Below are 10,282 nucleotides of genomic sequence, written 5' to 3' on the forward strand. Positions count from 1 at the left end.
TACTTTTTCTAACTTTTATGTTTCTCCTCTACCAAAATCAAAGATATAAGGCTCTTTTAATATTTTATTGTTTCGTACAAGAATATTTTTTGATTATATATTTTTATATCATATAATTAATATAAAATAAAGAACATTTAATAAAGCACAATTCCTTCCACTACATTTTGCTATGGAATTTCTACCATTGTATCGAAAACTAGTATTTCACAATATAAGCAATGCAATTGTGAGATTCAAGTTCTTATTAGGGAGCTACGAATAATAATACCGTTGATAGTGGGAAAACAAGACAAATATGAGTCGGATTTTGGGAGATTGTACTTAAAGTCAAGCCCTGCCAGCATGAATTGTGAACAATTTAGAAACAAGTCGAATGAAGATTGTACTTACAGTCATACCAGATGACTAAAGCAGGTTTACATGACATGACTTGTAAATGATGTAAAGATAGGTAGAATAAAAATTGAATTTAAATTCATGAACATGACTTATCAAAGCGTAATTTTCCATTTTTTCGAGTGCATAGCATCACCCTGGCATAGTATCCATGTCGATAGCATCTATTCCAATCGCGATGAGACCAATAACATGTTCTTCGAAAAATGAGATACAAATCGAACAAAATGGTTACCTTCCCATGAAATGGAAAACTGGAAATGATGTTCTATTTTCCCTATCTCCAGGATGCAACATCTCGAACGACTCTGCATCGGCTCATCGACATGTTTATGTTGGATCTTCCATGCAAATAATGGAGAGCAGAAGCGAATCCAGAATTTAGTGAATGCATCTCTTCTGAAATTAAGTGATCAAAATTCAATAATTTTTTGAAATTTTAGTGACTTTTCACATATAATCTATGCTTTCAGTTAGAACCCGTTGGCTGTATGTTCCATCCGCCACCGATACATAGGGCTGCAAAGTTTTTTCAGCTCTCATTTCAAAAGATATGGACTACTCAACAGAAATATGACCTCATTTATGTTCTTAGCCAATTCTGCAGCAGCTCCAACATAAGTATGAGGCTTTAAGTTCAAGAGAGATGTCTTTGCATCAGCTGGTATGTCTTTTGTATGAATTCTCTAATGCTTTCTTTGTTCACCGCTCTTCCTCGGGTTAACTCCTTCAGCTTCTCATAAGGTTCTGGTACACCGTACCTTCGCATCACCTAAGTACCAAACAAACAGAGAAAAAATGAACTTGGTAAGATTGGTCAAACAACGTATTAGTCCAGTTGGAACGAAATTTATAGCCTGTTTGGATTAGCTTATCTTAGGTGCTTTTAACTCAAAATAGGTTTTAAGCACTTATGTAGTGTTTGGATAAGATTAAAAAGTGTTTTTAAGCACTTAATTTTAAGCCAAATAACAAAAATAAGTCAAAAGCTATAAGTTAGAAATCTTAACTTATGGCTTTTGGCTAAATTATAAGCCCATCCAAACACACCCTTAGATCATCATTTCATAGATAAGACTAAGGAAGTTGTTTTGAAGACGTAAAATCCCTTGGAATTCTCACAAATCTAGCCCAAAAGGGGTACAAAGGAAGAAAAAGATCAAATATAGGGTGATTGATATCACAAAGTTGGAAATGTGTTGGGTGATGTTAGTATGTTACGTTTACTTTAGGTCCCTATGTCTTCTACGAGTCTTTTAGTCACTTCAGACATTTTTTATGGCAGTAGAAAATATAATGAACTCCTAGTACTTTTTATTTGTATTTATTTATTTATTTAGTGTAATATTAGTCTGAGAAATAGAATGACATTGTCAGTGTGATATATAGCCAACTCCAACTTGTTTGGCTTTGAGGCGTCATTGTATATAAATACATAGGTTTATTTGTGAACTCTATGTGTACTTCAACACACCCGTTTATTGAAAGGCTAGTAGTTAGGTGCTCGTTTCTCTGAAAGACCATACCTCAAACCATATCTTTGCAAGCATCACTAAGCACTACCAGAATTACACCTCTAATATATTTCATCAATCATACAGGAAAGCTCAAGTTTGGAATTAAAGTAATTGCATATGCCTTTCAGGCTGACTAATACCGACAAAAAGTCCAGACAAAGCAAAAGCTGCATACTGTTTGTATTTGGTTCGGCAAGAACTTCCCATGTTTTGTCTAAATCTTCCATCAGAGCAGCTTCATTCACCTATTCAAAACCAATAAGTCAGCAAAGTCAGAACAACTTAATGAGTTCATACTTCAGCATGGTATGTGAGCATGTGCAGCATTGTATTTCATTACATTTAAAAAAAATAAAATGTGCGCAGCACAGTAGATTAATCCATAGAATTTCAACTAGTACTGCTTACCTGAATCTTCTGAATTCCCTGTAACGCACTTCTTTAAGCAAGAAGAGAATGCCCTTGTCCTACTCCCATGTTTCTCAGAACAGGTGTATCTGTCAAATCCCGCTGAAAATGACAATTTGGATCAAGAAAATTTTACGAACAACACATACAAGCAACTGAAGGCATTGGATAAGGGACGAGTTTTTGACCCAAAACATCCTTAAACTATACCCCAAACTTAAATTACATCCTTAAAATATATTTTTTGACAGAAAACATCCTCCAAGTATTTGAAAGTTAACAATTCTCATCCTTCAGTTAGATATTGTCAAAAAATTAAGGAATCCTACAAAAACATGTGCAATTCATGTGAACAAATTTTTTTTTGCATAATTCGTTACCTTCTATAAAAAGCTCCTGAAAAAAAAGAATACTAAAAATCGTGGACACCATTGCTTGCTGAAACAAAAAATGTTAGGCAGGTGTGAGGATACATGATCTGCTCTTCTTCTCTTTTACCAATGCAAAGAAGCTGGAACTTAATTATCTTCACCTTTTTTAAAGTCAAATTGTAGTTAGATCAATAATTTTTCGGTGCAATCTGATATTAAGGTGATCAAAATTCTATTTATGTCTCGCATTCGAGTTTTTAAGCAAAATTCTAATTATGTCTCGCATTTGAGTTTCCTTCTCCATTATTAGAAGTGAAATCCTTCTCCATTATTAGAAGTGGAAGTCTCCTATAAACACCGCTTAAGCAGAATCAATTGAGAAGAAACATATTTCAACTGGTAATTTTTTAATATTAAATCACATGAAAAATAAATGAAAAAACCTGTGAATTAAAAGATTTTGCATAATGCTAAACTCAATTGTCCAAAAAGTTCACGATAATATTTTTGGCGTATTTTAGAATAATAAATACAAATGGGTGACTTGATTTTTGTAGGATCTCTTAGTTTTCTAAAAAATTCTAGCAGAAGGATGAAAATTGTTAAATTTTAAATAGTTGGAGGATGTTTTCTGCTAAGAATAATATTTTAAGGATGTAATCTAAGCTTGGAATATAGTTTAAGGATGATTTTGGCCAAAAACTCGATAAGGGAACAAATTGACATGCTCTAAAATATGTTGTTATATACATCTTACAGAGCTTCAAACTTTTTTAACATGCAACCACGATTCACGAGTATAAAACTACTACAGTCAAACCTTTCTATAATTGCATTGTTTGTTTCGATATTTTTGTCTGCTATAACAAAATGTCATAATAGAGAACATATAATATACCATAACAAGAAAAATCAGCTCTCAAAAAAATTTGGTCGTTATAGTGAAATATTGTTATAGAGAGGTCTTACTGTAGTATCCAAATATGTGTTTAATCAAACGAAAAAAGAAGCTTAAATTATTTGGTAGAATATTCCATAACAAGGTAAAGACAACATGACCAGATTTGACATACCTGCCAGCGTGAAATAGGTAGTTTAGTGCTCAAATGGGATAAATCTCCATTAGCTACTCCAAGATTGCCTTCAGTATTTTCAAAGTCAATTGGATTTACTTTGTGAGGCATCGTCGAGGACCCAATTTCACCAGCTTTAGTTGTCTACATAACATAAAAGAATTATGGACTCCATTATCCGGCAAAAGAATATAATAGAAGATATCTAAAATACAGGACAGACAGTCACCTGTTTAAAGTAAACCAGAGAAATGTATCCCCAAACATCTCTATCAAAATCAACCAAAATGTTGTTAAACTGGACGATCGAGTGAAAAAGTTTGGCCATATAGTCATGAGTTTCAATCTGCATTACAATGATATTGAGTTAGAAGTTGAAAAACAGTTGCTAATATGGTAATACATCCTCCTTTACATATTATATCACACTTTCCTTTCTGGTCCGTTCCGAAAAGATAGACAAATGTCTATATTTGGAAAATCTTCAATTTTAACAATTAGAGTTTGCCCTGATGGCTCTTACATGAATGACATGACATGTTGAAGACCGCAAGATTCTAAGGTTTAATGTAACGTGATATATATATATATTTGGCCTATGCATGAAAAGTCTTTATATCTTAAACTCAATACAGAGTTATACATCATCTTATAAACGAACACATCAGAGTACGTACACAAACAGCTATAAACCTCTCTCTAACTAATGCATAAAGCTCGGATATGAAATGAATTATGCCACATCCAACACAAACAATTAGTGTATAAACAAACCTGAGGAACGTATGGATTGAATTCTAGTCCAAGTGACAAAGACAAACTCCTCTGCAATTTCTGGCCAGTTTATTTCAGGATACCAAGCTACTTGTGCATTGTAGTTTCCTACAGCACCAGCAGATTTCCCAAGCATCTCAATTTGAGAAATATCCCTTCTTTCCCTACTCAATCGATAAGCAAAAATTGCCATTTCCTTTCCAAGGGTTGTTGGCGAAGCTGGCTACAAGGTGCAAAAAGAATGAGCAAACTACATTATGCAGTCACTGAGGATATACATAAGACCACCGTTTTCAACAGAGATTAAGCTTCTTGTATCAAAACCTATTCAAAGTACATCTAACTAGAGGACTGTTGGAAAACAAAAAGTATACCTGCCCATGGGTGCGAGAAAGCATAGGAACAGAAGAATGTGTTGTGGCCATGTCACCTATTGCTTTAATCAATTCATCCATGACTGGCAAGATGACCGTGTTCAAAGCTCCTTTCAGCATCAATGCATGGGAAAGATTGTTGATGTCCTCAGATGTACATGCAAAGTGAAAAAACTAGAGCACCTACCACAAAAAGAGGGACAACTATAGGAAAGATGCACGTGCAAAATAAAGATTTCTGGGCTTTTCGGGTTTCATACAAATACTTTTAGCTCGAATTTCCTACTTTGATTGAAAGAAGATGCACATGGAAAGTATGACAGGATTTAATTTATTCTTATGAAAAGGAACGCCGCTACCCTTTGGGTGCGCACAGGGTAAACTCCTCTCCGGTGCAATAGCTCGCAAACCACACAAAAGAGGTAGACCGCACTAGGCAAGCCCTGTGTGCAACCCAGAAGGCCAACCCCTTGCTCCAGTCAAGGAGTTTTGAACCTGAGACCTCCATTATGGAAGTCCCAAGCCAAACCGTTGGAGCCACCCCAAAGGGTAGTATGACATGAATTTATTCATAGCTTAGATATCTCTGGATGTGATTGGCATTTTTGTTTCAAGAAGTATTCCACTGCTTTCACATCATGGTTTGTGACTCTCTCGATTTTCTTAACTTCCAAGGCATCATTCATACTAAATCCATCAATCAAGTCATTCAAAAATGTCTGAGCTTCATCAGAGAAGCTTGGAACTTCAACAATTTGAGGTATTTGAGACATTTTTATTAACCACTTAATCTGACAAAAAGAGACATCATCAAAATTTCATTATTGCTTAATGTTTATCCCCACGGGTAATCTAATTTTATTTGAAACATTCTCAATGAAAATGATTTCGAAATTAAATTTTACTACTAGATAGTCAAGGAGGAAAAAGTAACCACCTCTACCAAAATGCGAAAATGAATTAAGCCATACTTGCTCATAAACGGAGCCAATTCTTTGACTTTACCCCAGTAATGCCCATCCAATGGGCATAGAGCTGTTAAACTTGAGAGTTCCAGATCTTGAGAATGATTATAAGGCATCCCTGTGATCTGCAGAGTTTAAAAAGATACCATGTCAAAATTACCGATGAACTCCACACTAGATATGAAATTGTAAGGAAATTTCCATACAGCAGTCATGCATATTTATAGAGCAAGCTGCTCAGGCAACATAATGAGTCTTTTAATATTTGCATCTTACCGCAGCAAATGATACAACTCTTATGGTGTCTGCAAATGCACCCGCAAATCACACAATTAACGTATCATTGAATTCTATTGAATAATTTTGTCTCATCACAACATGCTGAAACGAATTGAGCCAGCAGGGGCAAAGGAGGAGAGAATCTTAAAAGAGGGAGAATGAAAGCCCAACTATTTATAATCAAGATTACACCTTTAATGTAAAATGCATATACCATATAGCAAATTGACCATATAAATTTTATTTGATGTAAAACTCCAACACGGGAGGAACTATCGGAAACAACCTATTTATTATCCTAAAAGAGGAGAATGAAAACCCAACTCGTCATCTTCAAGATTGCACCTTTAATATAATATGCATATACCATATAGCAAATTGACCACGCAAAATCTTATTTGACATAACATTCCAGCACGAGAGGGACTATTGCAAACACCCTCACTACCCCGCAAAGGTAGATATAAGGTCTGCACATCCTACCCTCCTCAGACCCACTTGTGCGACATTGTTGTTGTTTTACCATTCCAACACGGAGATGTTAGCTCACATCATTAAATACATCAAAATTTGTAAAAAATTAATTCTCTTAGCTTCATCACCAATGAAAAAAAGAGACTCCAGCATAAAATTCAAACAAATAAAAAGGAACAACAACAATATATCCAGTGGAGTCCGAGGAGGGTAGATTGTAGATTCTACAAAATTCGGACTTAAGACCAGTAAGGAAAAGAGAGAAGAAAAGATAAGCAGTAAATTGAGTACGTTCAGCAATAGAACCACTAGTAATTCCAGCAACAGCAATCGCAAAAGCCCATTGATAAAGAAAGAAACTGTAGTCATAAGAGCTAGAAAGTAATTTCTTTAAGAGGAAAATAATTAGTACCACTATAAATGGGTTGTTTGAATAACCAAAGGCAAAAGCAAAACCGAAAAGGTAGTAAGAAAGGCTACCAACAACAGTAATATCGACTACATTGGTAAGCATAATATTCTCAAAGACATAAAACAAGAGACTCCACCATCAAAATAAAAAGCAACAATTGTTTAAACAAAATACCAACAAATTAAATTAAATTTCATCTCATATCACAAAAGAAAACCATTAAGAAAAATCTAACCTTTTCTTGAATTTTCAAAGAGCTGATGGTAGACCCTTTAGCTATGGTTCTGCAAGAACAGGTTTTTCTAGCTGGAAACGAAAAATTCAATCGACTCAGCAAAGAATTTGGAAGATTATTTGATTTTTGGGTAATGGGGTTCGACAAAAACATCTTCTTGTAGACACTGAAAGATGTTCCAACTTCCATTTCTTTTTTTGTTTTGGTTGAAGACTGAACTGGTCCGACTACTTCTTTTCTTTGTTTTGTTTTGGACTACAAGAGAAGCAGGGTTTTAGCTTTTGGTGAAGTTTTTTATTTTTTATTTTTTTATAGTTCTAAACAACTTGTTTTTTCATTTATTATTTTTCTTTATTTATATTTCCTATTTATATTTAAACAATCTCTTAATATTATTATTAACAAATATTATTGTAAAGAATAATTATTATAAAAGTAGAATTTCAAGAAAATTGTATTTACACAACCTTTTCCTGATTTTTTAAAAATGATATATATTATTCATCTTAACTCAAAATTACACAATGATCTGAGGGAGTTTACAAAAAGTGGTTTACTCCTCCTGTTACACTTTGAAAATCTCTACGCTAAGATTTGAACCGTTCTTCGTAGGCATATATGCTTGAACTCGAAAATTTCAAATTGTATATATGAGATAGGATCAATTCCTAAGTATTTAAGGTGTATTAGATGTGGTTTATAGTCATAAGGGATCTCTAACACCAAGCCAAGTCCAAAGAATTTCTATCGGCTAAGTTTTCGTATGAGTTCGTATAAGGATCAACTTCAAATGATCATATCTCCTAGATTTTAATGAATTAGGTGGACCATGACCTATCAAATTAAAGGTCTTTGAGTCTTCTTTCCAACGCCATCAACATTGCATTTTTTGGACTTCGGAGTCAAAAGTTATGACCGTCTTACTGGAGACGTTCTATCCTTGCAGAAGTCCGCGATGGATCCACAACGTGGAGAGGACACAGACTCCATTGCCTAAGCCGAACGACGCCCTCTTTATTTTTTTTAGGGTATTTTTGTCCTATAACCCTTTGGGGAGTTATTCTAATGTCCCTAAATTTGTAGAAATCAGTTTTACTCATTAAAAACTCTCTCATTCACTTTTAAACATTAACGCTCAAGAATTTTCAAGAAAGCATCAAGTTAGGGTTCTTTTTCAAGATTCTTCAACAAGGTAATTCCTTCATAGATTTCAAGCTTTCGAAACCAAACTTCTTCATCTATTCATGAATCGCTAAGAGAAATCTTAAATCCTAACCATAGAGTTTTCGAGAAAACAAATCCAAGAATTTCAAGAAAGAGTCTCTTGATTGTTCTTCTTCAAGTTAAGATTTTTCATCAAGATTTATGGAGATTTTAAGGTATGTAATGCTAACCTAAAATATGGATTAAGTTCTTCCATATGCCCCATAGATGTGTTGGATAGGAATTGTGAAAGACTTGAACCCTCCATGAACGTTTTCTTGAATTTTCCTAAAACCCTAGAATATCTTTACATACTATTAGTTGATTGATGATCTTCATAACTTGAATTCTTGAACAATTACTTTTCATATTGTATTTCATAAACTGTAGCCATATATATATTGATTGTAAATGATTATGTATATGTATTGATTGGAATAAAAAACATGAATTGGGATAGCTAGGAATGTGAATGGCATAAAATAGGAACATAACTTATTGTTGTCATACAAGTATCTAACTACTCTTGAAAGATGTGATTGAGACTAATTGGATAGTATAATTTATTGAAAGGTTTGATTGTGATAAAATTGATAAATTGATAGGAGTCCACATGAGACTTGTCGATATGATTACATTGAACTGATTAGATAGAGTTTTATGAGCATTGAGTCTTGGGGGAAGTATCGAGCATCGAATGGGATAAGAGTAAGTAATAACTCGAACCCAATAACTACGTCGCCAAACGTAGGAGAGGATTAGACCGTTAAAGTCGGATGTTTCTCAAATTACTGTCCTGACATAATAGGACTTGATTGATTGTGGATCCATGATTGTTGATTCGTTCCTACCCTGGCAAGGTATGGACGGACTTGGCAACAACGTCAGCTTGTTGTACTATTACTGGCTCATAAGTGATAGTTGTCGGATAAGAGAAACTCCCATATAAGTCTTGATAGTACTCTGAGTCGGATTGGAATAGATTAGATTGGGTAGTATATGATTGGTCTTGTCTAAATCATATTCTTGTTTAAACCTAGGACATCTTGATTTAGTTGGTCCTTCTTTTGAGTTGAGATCCTGAGTAGATTTGATCCTACCCTGATGCATGTTTCATTCTGCCATTTTATATACTCGTACATTCCACGTAGTGACGCCATTTGGCCTGCATCGTTTCATGATGCAGAGACAGGTACTAGAGATCACCAACAGGCGCACCGTTGAGGATCTATTCGCTTCCAGCTGGTTGGTGAGTCCTCCTTGTTTTCGGAGGATACCGCACTTATCTTTTCAGCTTTGAGTTAGTTTTCCTTTATTTGATTTATGGTAGCCATGAACCTGTCATTGGCACCTCTTAAATTGTTGATAAAGGCTTCATAGACTAGTGTGTGGATGATGTTGATTTGTTTCGTTTTGACTAGTTTCATTCTTACTAGTTATTGATTGGATATGTGGTTGGTCTTTGACCTTATTTATGAATAGTATTCTTGTGAGTTAGCCTTCCGCTGATAGAATGTGACCGAATGAAAGTGTAATTGGACCAAATGGTTCGCTTGAAGGGCAGTAATGATTTTCGAATGCCGGCCACGTTTAGGGTACCCTCCCGGGGCGTGACACCTCCCTAATCAAATATGAGGATTCCAAGATTCTATATGAGATGAGGTAAATGCAAAAGATGATTTGGGTACTTGGTTATAAATAGATGGAGCCAGCCTACCCAGTCTACTAAAAGAAACCAACACTCCACAAACTACCCTCCCTCCTCGGAGAGGATCCCAAAAGATCTCCTCCTCCTTTT

The 10,282-nt window shown here is 34.8% G+C and overlaps 1 pseudogene; it reads right to left on the minus strand.

The window, feature by feature from the left end:
- Positions 1–866: 866 nt before the first annotated feature.
- Positions 867–5,424, minus strand: LOC129887511 (uncharacterized; annotated as a pseudogene).
- Between the last annotated feature and the right edge of the window lie 4,858 nt (positions 5,425–10,282).

The sequence above is a fragment of the Solanum dulcamara genome, chromosome 4 (assembly GCF_947179165.1).
Source record: "Solanum dulcamara chromosome 4, daSolDulc1.2, whole genome shotgun sequence".
Classification (NCBI taxonomy): Eukaryota; Viridiplantae; Streptophyta; class Magnoliopsida; order Solanales; family Solanaceae; genus Solanum; species Solanum dulcamara.